Source organism: Choloepus didactylus, chromosome 7 (assembly GCF_015220235.1).
Source record: "Choloepus didactylus isolate mChoDid1 chromosome 7, mChoDid1.pri, whole genome shotgun sequence".
Classification (NCBI taxonomy): domain Eukaryota; kingdom Metazoa; phylum Chordata; class Mammalia; order Pilosa; family Megalonychidae; genus Choloepus; species Choloepus didactylus.
Window position 1 is genome coordinate 110,051,498 of NC_051313.1, and position 13,352 is coordinate 110,064,849.

Here is a 13,352-nt window from a genome sequence, read left to right on the forward strand (position 1 = left end):
TAGCATGGGTTTATCCATCAGGCTTTCTAGCTTGTCTCATAGCAGAATCCTAAGGGAGTGGGATACAGGTCAGACAAGTTTTAATGAGGTAATGCAGAAAAATCCAGGGTAGTGTGCAGCTTGATGGATGACAGAGCCTGGAAGGAATAGAGGTAAATCCCCAAATCTCAGAGCTGGAAGGCACCCCAGAAACCAACTGGTCCAAACTCCTGCTCTGCCTCTATCTAAAAATCAGCTGCTGCTGTTCACACAATTCCTGAGAGCAGGAGCTCACTGCCTCTAAAGAAGCCCATGCCACTGTAAAAAAGCTCTGACTACTAGAAAATTCTTCCTGAGAATGAGCGAAAATCTGTTTCCCTGAATTTTCTACTGTCCCCATTGGAGAAAAGGGAAACATTTTCCCATGCACAGCCCTTCAGCAACATGAAGACAATGTTCAGTTGTCCAACATCTCTTCCTCCAATTCTGGGACCTGGTGGGACCTCTGCCACCCAGCTTATCTTTCCATGGAAGAGCTGGAAAGACTCTGAAGGATGAGGGAAGGCAAAAAAAAAAAAAAAAAAAAGCAAAGCCAACATTTATTCAGCATCGGCCATATCCACACCATATCTCCTGTTATCCTCCCAACCATCCAATGAAGAAAGTATATATTAATTTCTTTTCTCTGTGGAGGAAGGAACACTCCAGGAAGCTTCAGGTGACTTGTCCCAGATCACCTGGCTGGTGAGGGGCAGAGCCGGGCTCAGTGCCCAGACCCCTGGTCCAAGCTGAGGTCTTTCCCTGAGACTCTATCTCCTTTGTCCCTAGACCCTAAGTGCATCATCTGGGTTCAGAGAACAAGCTCTGTGATTCCCTCTCTCTACCCCCAAGACACCTTTTCTCCAGAGTCTTTCTCTCCTCTCTCCTTGGCAGGGAGAAGGATTCCAGGGGAAACCCAACATGTGTCCTTCTTCCTCCCTGAAGGCTCTCCTGCCCACTCCAGACCCCAGTAATCCTTCAAGGACAACAACGACAACCTCACCAGGGATGTGCTCACCACCAGACCATGCTCCAGAGCTTGTCCTGAGTGCTTAATGTGTGATATTTGATTTAATCTCCAGGGCCTTTGCCTTGGCAGAGCCTTCTGCCTAATATCTGCCTCTCCTTCAAAGATCACCTCCCAGCAAGTCCTGACCATCCTTTCCCAATTCCTGGTACCCAGCTTTATTCCTTTCTGTAACTCATGTCACCTTCTAATGTCCTCTATAACTTACTTTTTATTATGCTCAGCTTCTATCTCCCTTTGTTTTAAGCTCTGAAAGTGCAGAGACTTTTGCTTATCTTACTTGCCGTTGTATCCTCAGCTCCTAAAACAGCACCTGACATGAAGTAGGTGCTTGATAAATATTTGTCAGATGAAAGAAGAAATACTCAAAACCCTGGGAGGCAGGCGTTGTTATTTCCACAGAGAGGAACTGGGGCTCCAGTTCCGGGTTAAGTGGGGCTCACCCAAGGCCAGAGAGCTGCTTCTACCCAGATTTGAGCCCTCATTTATGTTGAGCTGCCTATGAGGCTGTTTGGGGTGGGCCCTGAGCCTGGTCTGCTCTGAACTTCGGGGGGCTGGCTTCCTGACGGATTGCTGCTCACCCCAACCAGCAGGTCCTTCTGGGTACCCCTCCCCTCTCTTGCAGGGTGAGGAGGGCTCCTTCCTCTCCCTGTGGCTCCTCTCTGCCCCCTGCCACCCCTCTCCCCAGGCCTGGGAGGGGCTGCAGGTACAGTCCAGCTCACCTCCCTTCTCTGAGGACCCCTTCCCTGCTGGGGCTGAAGTCCACACCCAGGGCCCCTGGGCACCCCTGGGAAGCCCTCACCCTGGTGTCTGAATGGCTTCTCTCTCCCTAGATGTAAATCCCAGCCCCAGAGTGGCCACACAGAACATACATCTTAAACAAACACTTCTCCTTGCTGTTTATCTCTCTGGCCTTTAAACAAACTCTTTCAAAGGTTTCTGCTGATAGGAGAGATTTACTGAAAACCAGTCCTTGCTTAAAAGCCCCAGGTTTATGCTGCTCGAGTGGGGGCAGTGGGGCCTTCAAGCCTGGGGTTTCTGTCTCCGGACCACATGTTTATCCTCTAGGCCTTGATAGAGGAGCAACACAGACTAATCTTTATGGAAAAGAAAATAATAAGAGCAGGAAAGAGGAGGGGTGGAGGCCAGGAGAGAAGTTTGGTTCTTGTCACTGGCTCCGGGAAGCCATGGTAGGTCGGGGTGCGGCAGCCCCCACTGCCTGGAGCCCCGCCGTGGGGGGCGGGGTGCAGTGCCCAGGAGGGGTGGGGCTCCCTTGAACTTTGGACCGAAGGCCCTTGGCCAAGTGAGCCTCTTCTTGGGCCTCCGCTGCCAGACAGAAACCAGAACAGGCCTCTCCTGGCTGGACGGCTGTGTGTGTGTGTGTGTGTGTGTGTGTAGCAGCAGTCACATGACAATGCCTACTCCTGCACTCAGCCAACATTTATGAGGCACCTATTGTGTTGCAGGACCTGGGGGTACAGAGATGACTGATTGTTAACATTTATTGGAGCATTTCTCTGAGCCTGGCACTGTTCTAAATCGCTTACATGAACTGACTCATTTAATACTCATTACGGTCCCAAGAATAGATGCTAGTTATCCCAGTTTTGCAGATGGGGAAACCAAGGAACAGAGAGATTACTGGGCCACACCCCAGAAGTTTTGCTTTCATTGGGATGTAGTCTGGGCATCGGGATTTTCAAAAGTTCCCCAGGTGATTCTAGAGTGCTTTCTTGGGAGAGCAATCCAGGCTCTCTTTTTTTCACATTCTTGCTTCTTCTCTCCTCATCCTCCATAATAATCCAGTATTTCCATTATTTCATCAGTTCTAAAGTACACACTTCCCTGAAATCAGAGGTATGTCTCAGAATTAATGGTCAGCAGGTTTTCTTTCCTGGTGGAACATAAAATAATAGCACATCTTACAATCTTAGGGAACTAATCTCTACCACCTGTTGGGGCCTCGGCTGGGTGCTGTGCATACATTATCCCACTTATTCTACCTCCCAGCTTGGCGATATGTCACAGAGCACCTCTGATGAGGAAATTGAGGCACCAGAAATTTAGTAACTTGCCTAAGACCGCCCAGCTAGTGAGAGGCAGAGCTAGGATTTGAACCCACAATTAAGCAGTCTAGTATTTATTCTTGACCCTGCTTTATTCCTGCTTTATAGTTTTCAAACTGTTTGCACTTATTTTGTCCACTGAGGACTGTAAGACTGGACTATTATTCCTATTTTATAGATAAAGACCCTGAAATTCAGAAAAGTTAAGTGACCTGTTCTAAGATGCACAGCTCATTGGCCTGACTGCTCAACCTATGAATGTGGGAGACTGATGGGGGATTTTTGTTTGTTTTCTTAATCCTCCCTGGGCTTTTGTAGATGGGAGCTGCTTCTAAGAGGGGTACAGGGAGAGGGAAGTGCCTGTGCCTCCTCTGTGTTTATGCTCAGTAGACCACTCCTCCGGGGATGGCCCAGACTGACCCCCCGCCCTGTCCCCCTGCGGCGGGGCCAGATACCTTCCCCTCACCCTGAAAGAACCTTTCAGAACCTGGACCCTGAGCTGGGCTGGGCTTCCAGTGAGGAAAGAAGGGGGAGCGTGAGGGGAAGAGCCTGGGGGTGGGAGGAGGTAAGGTGGGGAGGTGGGGGGAAGTCCAGGCCAGGGTGGGCAATTGTCTTGTACCTTTTTCACCTTTCCTTTGTGCCATTTTTTTCCTTAACTAGTGGCACCCAGTTTCCAAGACCTTTCTCTTCTCCTGTCAACTCTTGCTCTAAAATACTCCATTCACACTGAGGTAAACATGACTGATAACAGCTTCTAAAGTGACCCTTTCAAGGGCATTTTGGCAGTGGCCTCTTTGTTTGCTCATTCATTCTTTCATTTACTCAACAATTTCCTTTGGAATCCTGGAGACCCTTCACCCCATCTCAGAGCCTTAGCTGGGACATCTCTAAGCTGTTGGGTCGGCTGCTGTCCAAGCTTTGGGCTGTGCTGGTAATATACCCCCACCCTCTGACAGCACATAGGTATATTGGCAGCAATCCAGGCTCTCTTTTTTTCACAGCTTCAGAGAAAGGAAAGGTAATTCGTCTTCATGGAAAAAAGTTTGGGGGACTTTGCCTTAAATGAAAAAAGAGTGGTGTGCTAATGGTGGATTTTCAGCTATTGACCCATCGATATATTCTAGTTTGACTCTGGAGCTGGGTTCCTCAGGGCAGTTGGCAGAAGCCCATCCAGGACACCAGTCCTTGGAGTGGAATTTCCAAAGGGGGCCACAGGGCTCCGGATTTGTCTCTCTCTCTGTCCTTCTCTGTAGGGCAAGGAGCTGACAACAGACTATGAGCTATTAGGAGAACACCTGGAGCTCACAGCTGGAAGGGACCCAAGGAATCATCTCATCCAGTGGTTTACAGAGGGTAGCATAGACCTTTACAAGCAGCACAGACCTTTAATAAACTTGATTTTTACTGAAACCTGAAATGCAAAACAGCTAAGAGTTGTATCTCTGGTTGAAGTGGGGTGGGGATGGGGAGCTGGATCATGACCAGTCTGCTCCCCCATTTGCCCCCTGAAGCAGTCCAAAGCTCCTCTGTGAAACTCCAGAGCATGGAAGAAGACTAATAGAATTCATAGAACTAGTCCAGGGATCCATTTTAGACAAGGAAACTGAATCAGGGCATAATGGGGATGATGGTGGTCTTTAGGATCCTCCACCACCCCCACTGCCCCCGCCATGGTCTGCTGTGGTTCATGTTCATTCCTTGACTCACCATGTGCCCTCCTTTTCAACTTGACCTGCAAAATCCTACCCACCCTTCAGGCACAGCTCAAATGCCACCTCCTCCATGGAGTGTCCCCAGCTTCTCTCACCCATTTATGGCCCCACGCCCATTCTCTTCCGTGTCCCCAGAGCTTGCTGCTTGCATCTCTTCTAGGAAAAACTTCTTTAACGTTTCTGCTTGTCTGGAGCAGGTATTTCCTCCCTCATCAGGCTGTTGGGCTCTCTGAGTTTAGGGGTGCCTTTTTTTTTTTTAAATCTCAAGCACCCAGCTCATTGGTAAGTGTGCCATTACGGTGAGGTTGTTATGTTTGCTGGTGTGACAGCAGGACATTTTGCCCACTAGGGGTGGGGATCTGCTTACTGGACAGCCCCAGTTCTCATCAACTCAGTTGGGAAGGCCACTGAAAAGGATCTCTGGAAGGGGAGTATTGGATTAGACCATTACCAGGAGACTTGATACCCGAAGGGGGAGGAGACACAAAGCCTTCAGAGCCTGGGGCGGGATTGTCCTTTCTGCCCTGAATTGATCCAGCCCCCAGCCCCAATAAGATGGAGAGCTGGAGAGCATAAAGGGGGGGTAGGTAGAGGAAGAGTTAAGCTGGAGCCTCCAAACCTCCCACCATCACTGATTTCCTTCTTCTCTGGCATTTCAAGAGCTCAGACTCAAACCCTTCAACGGCTTTTGAAACAATTAGATTTGCAAGTGCCCAGTGCTCAGTTTAATTGCTTAAAAGCCACTTCAGGCTCCAACTGACCCACAGTAAAGCCTGGGGGGTGGGGTGGGCAGGGGGGAGGGGAGACCCGAGACACTCTGTCGCCCTGTTTACCAGGACTTTCTTGGTGACCAAGGCCTGGGCAGAGCCGATGACAAAAGGGGGCCTTTGATTGTCCCAAGCTGGCCCCTTTCCTGGTTCTCACCCCCAAGGAATCCCTCACATCTAACCCTTCTCTCATAGGTCTTCTCATACATATCCTAGCATCCTCAGGGGTGGTTGGAACAGGTGTGTCCACGACTAGTTTATAGAGTCAGAAAGCAATTAAGCCTTGATGTCTTTGACTCAGACGATGCTTGTCCTCTGGGATCTTCTGCCATGGTTGAATGAGGGGCTTTTGCCTCTCCCTGCCTTCCTGATTACTCTTCCCCCAAATTCTGTTTTCTGCATAAAATTCCTCTCTGGCTCAAGACTTTGTCCCCATGTGAGGACAAATCCTGTTCCCAGCCTTTGAACACCTTAGCAGCTTGGCCCCACCTCATCTTCCCAGTCCATCTGCCCCATGCTGTCTTGGCTCCTGTCCCCCTCAGTGTCTTTTCGTATGCTGTGCCCCTACTTTCCCCTCAGCACCCCCCACTCCTTTACCTTCCAGATGAAGACATTCATTTATGCGTCTGGCACCAGGCTAAGCAGTGGGGACACTAGGATGAATAAGCCACAGTCCCTGCTGTCAGGGTGACACCGTCTAGTTGGGGGAGATAGAAACATAAACAGATTTCCTAATTCCTTCACCAAATATTTGTTGAGAACATACTGTGTGCCAGGCCCTGTTCTAGGTCCTAGGGACACCCAGGCAAACAAAATAAAGTCCTGTGTTGCTTATATGATAGAAGGAGAAACAGACAGCAATACATACACGCACGATAGGTGATATGCCAGATGGAGATGAATGAGTGAAGGAAAGGAAAGAAGATCTTGGAGGTGGGGATATTTGAGCAGAGACCTGATGGACGGGAGGGAACAGCCTGTGCAAAGGGCCTGGGGTGGGTGGGCCTGTGTGTTCAAGGAGGAGCGAGACCCAGGGTGACCAGAGCAGAGTGAGTGAGGGGAGGAGAAGAGGAAATACGGATGTCAGGACCAGGGCTGGAAGGCCACTACAGTCCCGGCAAGGACCTTGGGTTCTGGAGTGAGATGGGAACTACTGCAGAGTTTTGAGCAAGAGGCGACTGGATCAAACATGTTTTAAAAGGTTCACTTTGGCTATCGGTGGAGGGCAAGACTGGAAGTAGAAAGAGCAGTTAGGAGGCTGCTGCAGTAGTTCAAGCAAGAGATGGTGGTGGCTTGGATTGGGGTGGTGCTTGAGGTAGTGGGAAGTGATCAGATTGGAGACAGTTATAATACAGCGTAGACCCTCTGTTGTGAGAGCACAAGTCAGAGGCTCCTCGTCCAAGCTGGAAGCGGGAAGGGGTTGTCGTTGACAAGAAAGGATTGCCAAAGGTTTGACGGCAGCACTGAATCTTAAATGATGAGGAATTATTCCTAATAGGAGATGGGAGAATGGGGCAAAGGGGGCAGCAGGGCTGAGGTGCATGTATGATGGTTTGCAGGGAGCCGGGAATAGCCAGAGGCACTTGGAAGCAGGGAGTGGTGCAGGCAGAGGCTGGAGGGGGTGAGAGAGGCTGGGGACCAAGGGCCCTAAACTGAGTTGAGGAGTTTGGGCTTTCTTCTGAGGGCAGCAGGGAGTCACTGAAGGGTTTTAAGCCAAGCCTTGTCACGATCCAATTCATCTAATTCATGCTGGGAAAGATCACTCCGGCTGTGGAGAAGGGATGGGAGGAGACAGAACTGGAGACCACTTCGAAGGCTGTTATGATGACCTGGTGAGAACCACGGGCGGCCTGGACCACAGGGGCCAGGATGGGGCTTAGAGAACTGTTTAGAAAGGAAAGTCACTGGAAAATACAGCCATTGGCTGGTTGGACAAAAAGGATTAGAGAGCGGAATAAAGAGTGACTTGTGTTGGCTCTAGCGCCCTTAGACGAGTACGAGGGGCCCCACACTTTCCTCTGGCCATAGCCCATCCTTAATGGGTGAGGAATCTGCAGGGCCCCCCAGAGCTACCCCTCCTGCTAGACCACTCTCCAGGCACCCAGGGCCCTAGAATTCCCTGCTCAAAGGGCCTGGAGACCAAGTCAGGCTGTGCAGGTGCCCCATGAAGCCCAACCTCCAGAGGGTGTACCGCGCCACCGCAGGGGGCTGAGTGTGAGTGTGTGTGTGGGGGGTGGGGCGGGCACAGAGCTTGGGTGTGCAGACTTGTGTCCACAGAAGTACACCTAAAGCCCTTCATAGTTTAAGTTGAAGCTGGGGTGGGGGGCTGGGGGTGCACAGGGGCAGTTTCTCCTCTATTGCCGTATACAGGACTCCAAGAAGCCTGAGAATTCTAAATTCAAAACTGGCCTTCCAGATCTTTTGAAGGTAGATGCGTCAGCATAGGAGAATAGAACATATTTTATTTAACAGCTTGTTAACTTGATTTATGACTTTTAAATATTTAGACATATGGAAGGTGGGCCTCCATTTGTACTTTGCCTGGTCCAGGAGAGATGAGTGGAAACTCCCCGAGGGCCAGGCTTATGTCATATTTGCCTTGTTCTCCCCTCCCCCAGCCCCGGGCCCCTGAGCCTTGGTCATTTCCATTGAATCGGAGAGAGAATCAGGTCCTAGCCTGATAGTGAGAAATGGGGACTTAAGGTTAGTCAGGGGGCTGCAGGGCCTCTAAGGGGCAACTGGGCAAGAGGAGTCTGGTAAGGGAGCTTTCAAGGACTGAGGTGTGGCCCGAGCCAGACGTTGAGGAATAAGGCAGAGCCCTGTGCCCAGGGGGCTAAGAGCACAGACCCCAGCCCTAGACTGCCAGGATTCAAATACCAGCTCTGCTCTTTAGGATCCTGCCGCCCTGGGGCGGTTGTTTACTCCTCGGAGTGGAGAATAATAATAATCTGTAATTATCCCTACCTGGTAGGGTATAATGAGGGAAGGAAGTCAAAGTGAGTGTCTGGCATGTAGTAAATGCTATAAAACATTTGTTATCACTGTCACATGAAATGTCTCCTTCGAAGGGAACTTTTTTAAGCCAAACTGAAGGGGACACTCCTGGCAAATCAGAGGAGGTGGGGTTGGTTTTGGTGGCTGAAGTTTCTCCTCCCGGAGTTCTCTATTGGAGCTGGGGGTGGAGAGGAATCCCCCCCAGGCACCCTTTGTCCCTACAAGGACCCCCTCCCCTTTCAGGGTTGTCTGCTGCCTCCAGTAACTCCTTACTGTTTCTCTTTCTCTTCAAGCTCCACCTTCACGCTGTCCTTTTCCCTGCAGGTCTTGCCAAGTACTTAGCTAATTCTTGATGAACTTACTCACCTAAAATGTCAACGGACAACAATGGGCTCAGCCTTGTACTAAGTGCCCTGACCACATTACCTCATTTAATCCTTTTAATAATCCTATGAACACTTCCAGATACTTACCCCTAAATCACAGATGAGGAGACTACAGCACAGAGAGATTAAGTAACTTGCCCAGGATTTCTCTGCAGATAAACCACAGAACTAGGACTAGAACCCAAGAATGTGCAACCTCAGAGTTCACTCTCTTTACAGCAAGGAATCTTGCCTTATTCAGAGTGACTGCAACACTCCTATCTGAAAGAGTTTAGATCTTCCGGAGACAACACCCTTTCCTGAGGGAGGCACTTTGATGGAAGGGTTTTAGGCATTGTGGAAGGCTGCTGGTGGGTTGATGTTCTTATCTGCTGGGGAGAGGAGATCCTTTTGGTTTCCCTCAGATTATAGCCAGGCAACAAACAAACAAACCAAAGACCCTCTTTTCAAGGGACATGAGCTACGGGTGGGTCTGGAGAAGAAGGCACCTTGTGTGTTGGACATTCTGAGGCAGCACTGAGGGTTGGCCATGAAGGTTCCAGACGGAAAAGATTCTAGAGGGACAAAGAGTTGCTCCTTTCTCACCCTAGTCCTGTCACAGCCCCACAGCCTATCTCTATCGAAGACAGAGAAGCAAGTTGTTGACCTGGGCTCCCTGGAAAGCTGCCATACTTGGGAATCTAAAAGCCTGCAAATTAACACTCAGCCATTACTCACTTGTTGAGTGGAGGCAGAGACATTTGATTCTGGTCCCTGCCCTCTGGGAGGTTATAATCTCAAAGGCAGGCAGACGTACACACTGGGGGAATATCATGTGGAAAGAGCACCAGTTGATGCTGGCCCTGACAAGAAGTCACTGTGTGATGGTGGGCAAGTCACTTACCCTCTCTGATCTTGATTGCTCAACCATAAAGTAAGAAAGTCAGAATTGATTGCTAGGTTAGCTATAAAATCCTCAGTGCTAATGAAATCCAGCATGGGATTTTACTACAAAAAACAGAGCTGCTCTGCTTATACATGGGGAGCCAATCTTCTCCAACTTCCCCCTCTCCTTTTCAGCTGATTTCTAAGGGCAGCTCTAAGTGTCTTTGGTTCTCAGGCCTGAACCACACTGACCAAGCTCAGGAATGGCCTCATGGAAGAAATTCAAGGTAGACCTGAAGGCTAGAAGGATTTTGATGAGTGGAGTGTGAGGAGGGCACAGCAGGAGGTACTGCGTGAGACAGGAAAGGGCAAGATCTGTGCTAGTAAAGGGCCAACCTGGCTGCTATTGAGGAGCCCTTACAGAGATGAGGTGGAAAGAGACTAAGAAAGGGGGAGTTCTCAATTGGTATCCCACAGGAACCTTCTCAGCAGCATCATGGTTAAAAATTACATCAGCAACAACTGGGAGCACACACCCAGGCTCCATTCCTACAGAGAGGGGTGGGGTGCACCTTGCTGTGTGGGACGGGAGGTAAAGAACCAGCAACTGGGAAATAATACTAGTATCTACCTCATAAGATTGTTTTCAGGGTTAAATGAGTTAATATATCTACAGCCCCCAGAACAGTGCCTGGCACACAAGAAATGTTATATAAGCATTTGTTAAATACATTCAGACTAGAATGGACCCTGAGGTTGCCAAAGTTCTGCATCCCTCCTTGCCCCTGGCCCAGTGTTGGTGGGGATGGTTTAGAATTTCACCAGCTTCTATGCTCAATAATTGTGGTGGTTATGACGGGTGTGTGTGTGTGTGTCTGTATGTTGGTGTTGGGAGGGGTGGTGTTGCAGGTGCCTGTCAACCACTCCTCAACACACACACACACACACACACACACACACGTGCACACACACACACACACACACACACACCTGCATACACTTCCCTCTCCACTCCCCATCCCCCCATCTCTGGAGCTGGAGCACTCCTGGCTTTACCCCCACCCTCCAGAGCCCTTGATTTCCCTCCCACCCCCTGCTCTAAGCCTACACCTTGCTCACCACCTCCTCCCTCTCCTCTCCCTGAGCCCCTGGCCCTCCCACCCAACATAAATCTGTAACTTGGAAGGAGGGGGCGGGGGACCTGTGGTGGAAACCAGTAAACCAAACCAACCCCAGCTAATGAAAACGGTGATAAATCTCTGTCTATCAGGTTTGTTGTGAGCACAAACATTGCCAAACAAGGGCCCAGATGGCCTGCAGGCCCTCCTCCCTAAGGTCTGCAGAGCTTTAAATGGAAATGGTTGCTTTATACATCTATTTACTGCTTGGACATGGAGGGGGGGGGGTGATTGAGACCAGGGGTGCCTGGGCAGGAAATGGGGGGCAGTGCAGGTGGGAACTCCCTGCCTCCCAGACCTGAGCAGGATGCCTCTGACCAATCCCCACCATCCCCAATCCCTGCTTCTGGAAACAGTTTCTGGTGAGCTTGCTCAGACACAGGCTGATTGGGGGTGGGGTGAGGTAAGGGAAGGAGCTGGTCCCCTGGGATGACATTCTGGCCTCCAAAGCCCGGCCCCAACCTGCTCCAATCCCCAGACACACATCCTCAGCAGCTGGACCCAGTTCTTCACCAGAGTTTCCAAAATGCTTTGCTCCCTGCCTAGAACTTTCCCACCTTTCCATCCAGTTGATGCCTGCCCTGCCTTTCAAGCCCAGGCCAGGCCCCACCTCCTCCAGGAAGTCTCCCCAACCCCCTAGTGCTCAAGAAAACCTCTCTCAGATCCTTTCCCACAGCACTGGCCACCGAGAGCCCAGTGGGGTCCTTATGAGACCTCTGCTTCAGAGGACAGATCTGGGCACTTAGCCAAGGGACTGAGGCAAATTAATCTCTCAGCCTCAGTTTTGTCCTCTGTAAAATAGACATAATTGGGGTGCCTACCTCATGGGATGGTTGTGAGGATTAGATGAAGTGAGGGTAGAATGTACTTGGCAAAGTCAGAGCCACAGTGTAAGAGCTCTGAATGTGTCAGCATTTATTATTGGTGTCACCCAGTCATGACTGGGCAGCATGTGTCTCTGTGTTCTGTCTTTTCACAGAGATGTGTGTGTGTGTGTGTGTGTGTGTGTGTGTGTCCTCATTGAGCTTCCCCTGAAAGCAGACTCTGAGACAAATGCAGGTAGTTTATTTGGGAGATCATCCCAGCAAGCTCAAGTGAGGGAATGGGGAAGTGAGATGGGGGAGGGGAGCAAAGCCAATCAAAGGTAGTTAATAAGCGAGGTACACTGTGGGCAACTGGGGTTCACTGAGAAACTGTGAGACATGCCCCAGAACTGTCCCACAGAGTGCCCAGGCAGCCGAGATATTCATCCATGACTCCTGTCTTTCATTAGCTGAGGTTTCCCCAGAGACATTAAATCCCTGGCTGAGGAAAGCTGCCACAGACCCAGCACTGGAGAAACCCTGCAGGTGAGAAACAGAAAGGCTCTTTGGGGTAAAGAACCCTTTTTCCACTACAGCTGCAGGAGAGCTGAGAGGAGGGCTTAGGGGATATGGGCCAGGCATCAATAGCAGCCTCTGTGGATCCTTCACCTTCCTGATCCCCACAGCCTCCAGCACTTGCACACAGTAGGCACATCATAATTACTCATGGATCAGAAGGAGGCTTGGGCTCAGAGCTGGGAAAATCTGGACTCTCCTCACTGCTCAGCTTCTGAATCATTGTGTGATCCTGAGCAAGACATGTGACCACTGTGGGCCTCAATCTCTCCTTCTGTAATATCATGACTTTCCATCTTCTTTGCTTATATCCAGCCTTGTCTTTTGGGGGTGCTCAGTTAAGAGGTGGCTTGGATGGTAGGGGGGCAGGTTTCCCTATCCAGTATTGCCTTGAGTGAGAGGTGCCTGATAGCGCTTTATTCACAGACATTCTGGTCAAAATACAAAGGTGCACTCCCCAGGCCCTACTGGGGTGCCTCTGGCCTCTTCCTACCCTGTAACAACCTCAAAGACCAAGAAAGAAAGAAAACAGTAAGGGACTTTGGACTGATGACTCCTCAGTGAAAGAATTCCAATGTCCCTACCTACCGGGAATGCCCTGTGGTTCCTGATTTTGAGGTCAGTAGTGGGTTTTGCTGATGACTGGTGAATGTAGAAACAATTTCATTCAGAAATTCTTAATTTGGGGGTCTTGGAATCACTAGGAGCCTCATGGATAAGCTCTAGGAATCCCTAAATCCCTTGGAAATATATGCAAAATTAAGCATTGGAGTATATGTGCACACGTGAACTGCTCCAGGTTGGTGGTCTGGAGCTACCAGCAAATTTTCAAAGAAGTCTGTGACCCAAGGAGAGTAGATTTGCTCTAGTCCAAATCTCCCTTCCCAAAGGGGTGGGCACTGAGGCCCAGAAATGGGAAGTGATCTGCTAGGCCATGCATTAGGAGGAGGATAAAACCCAA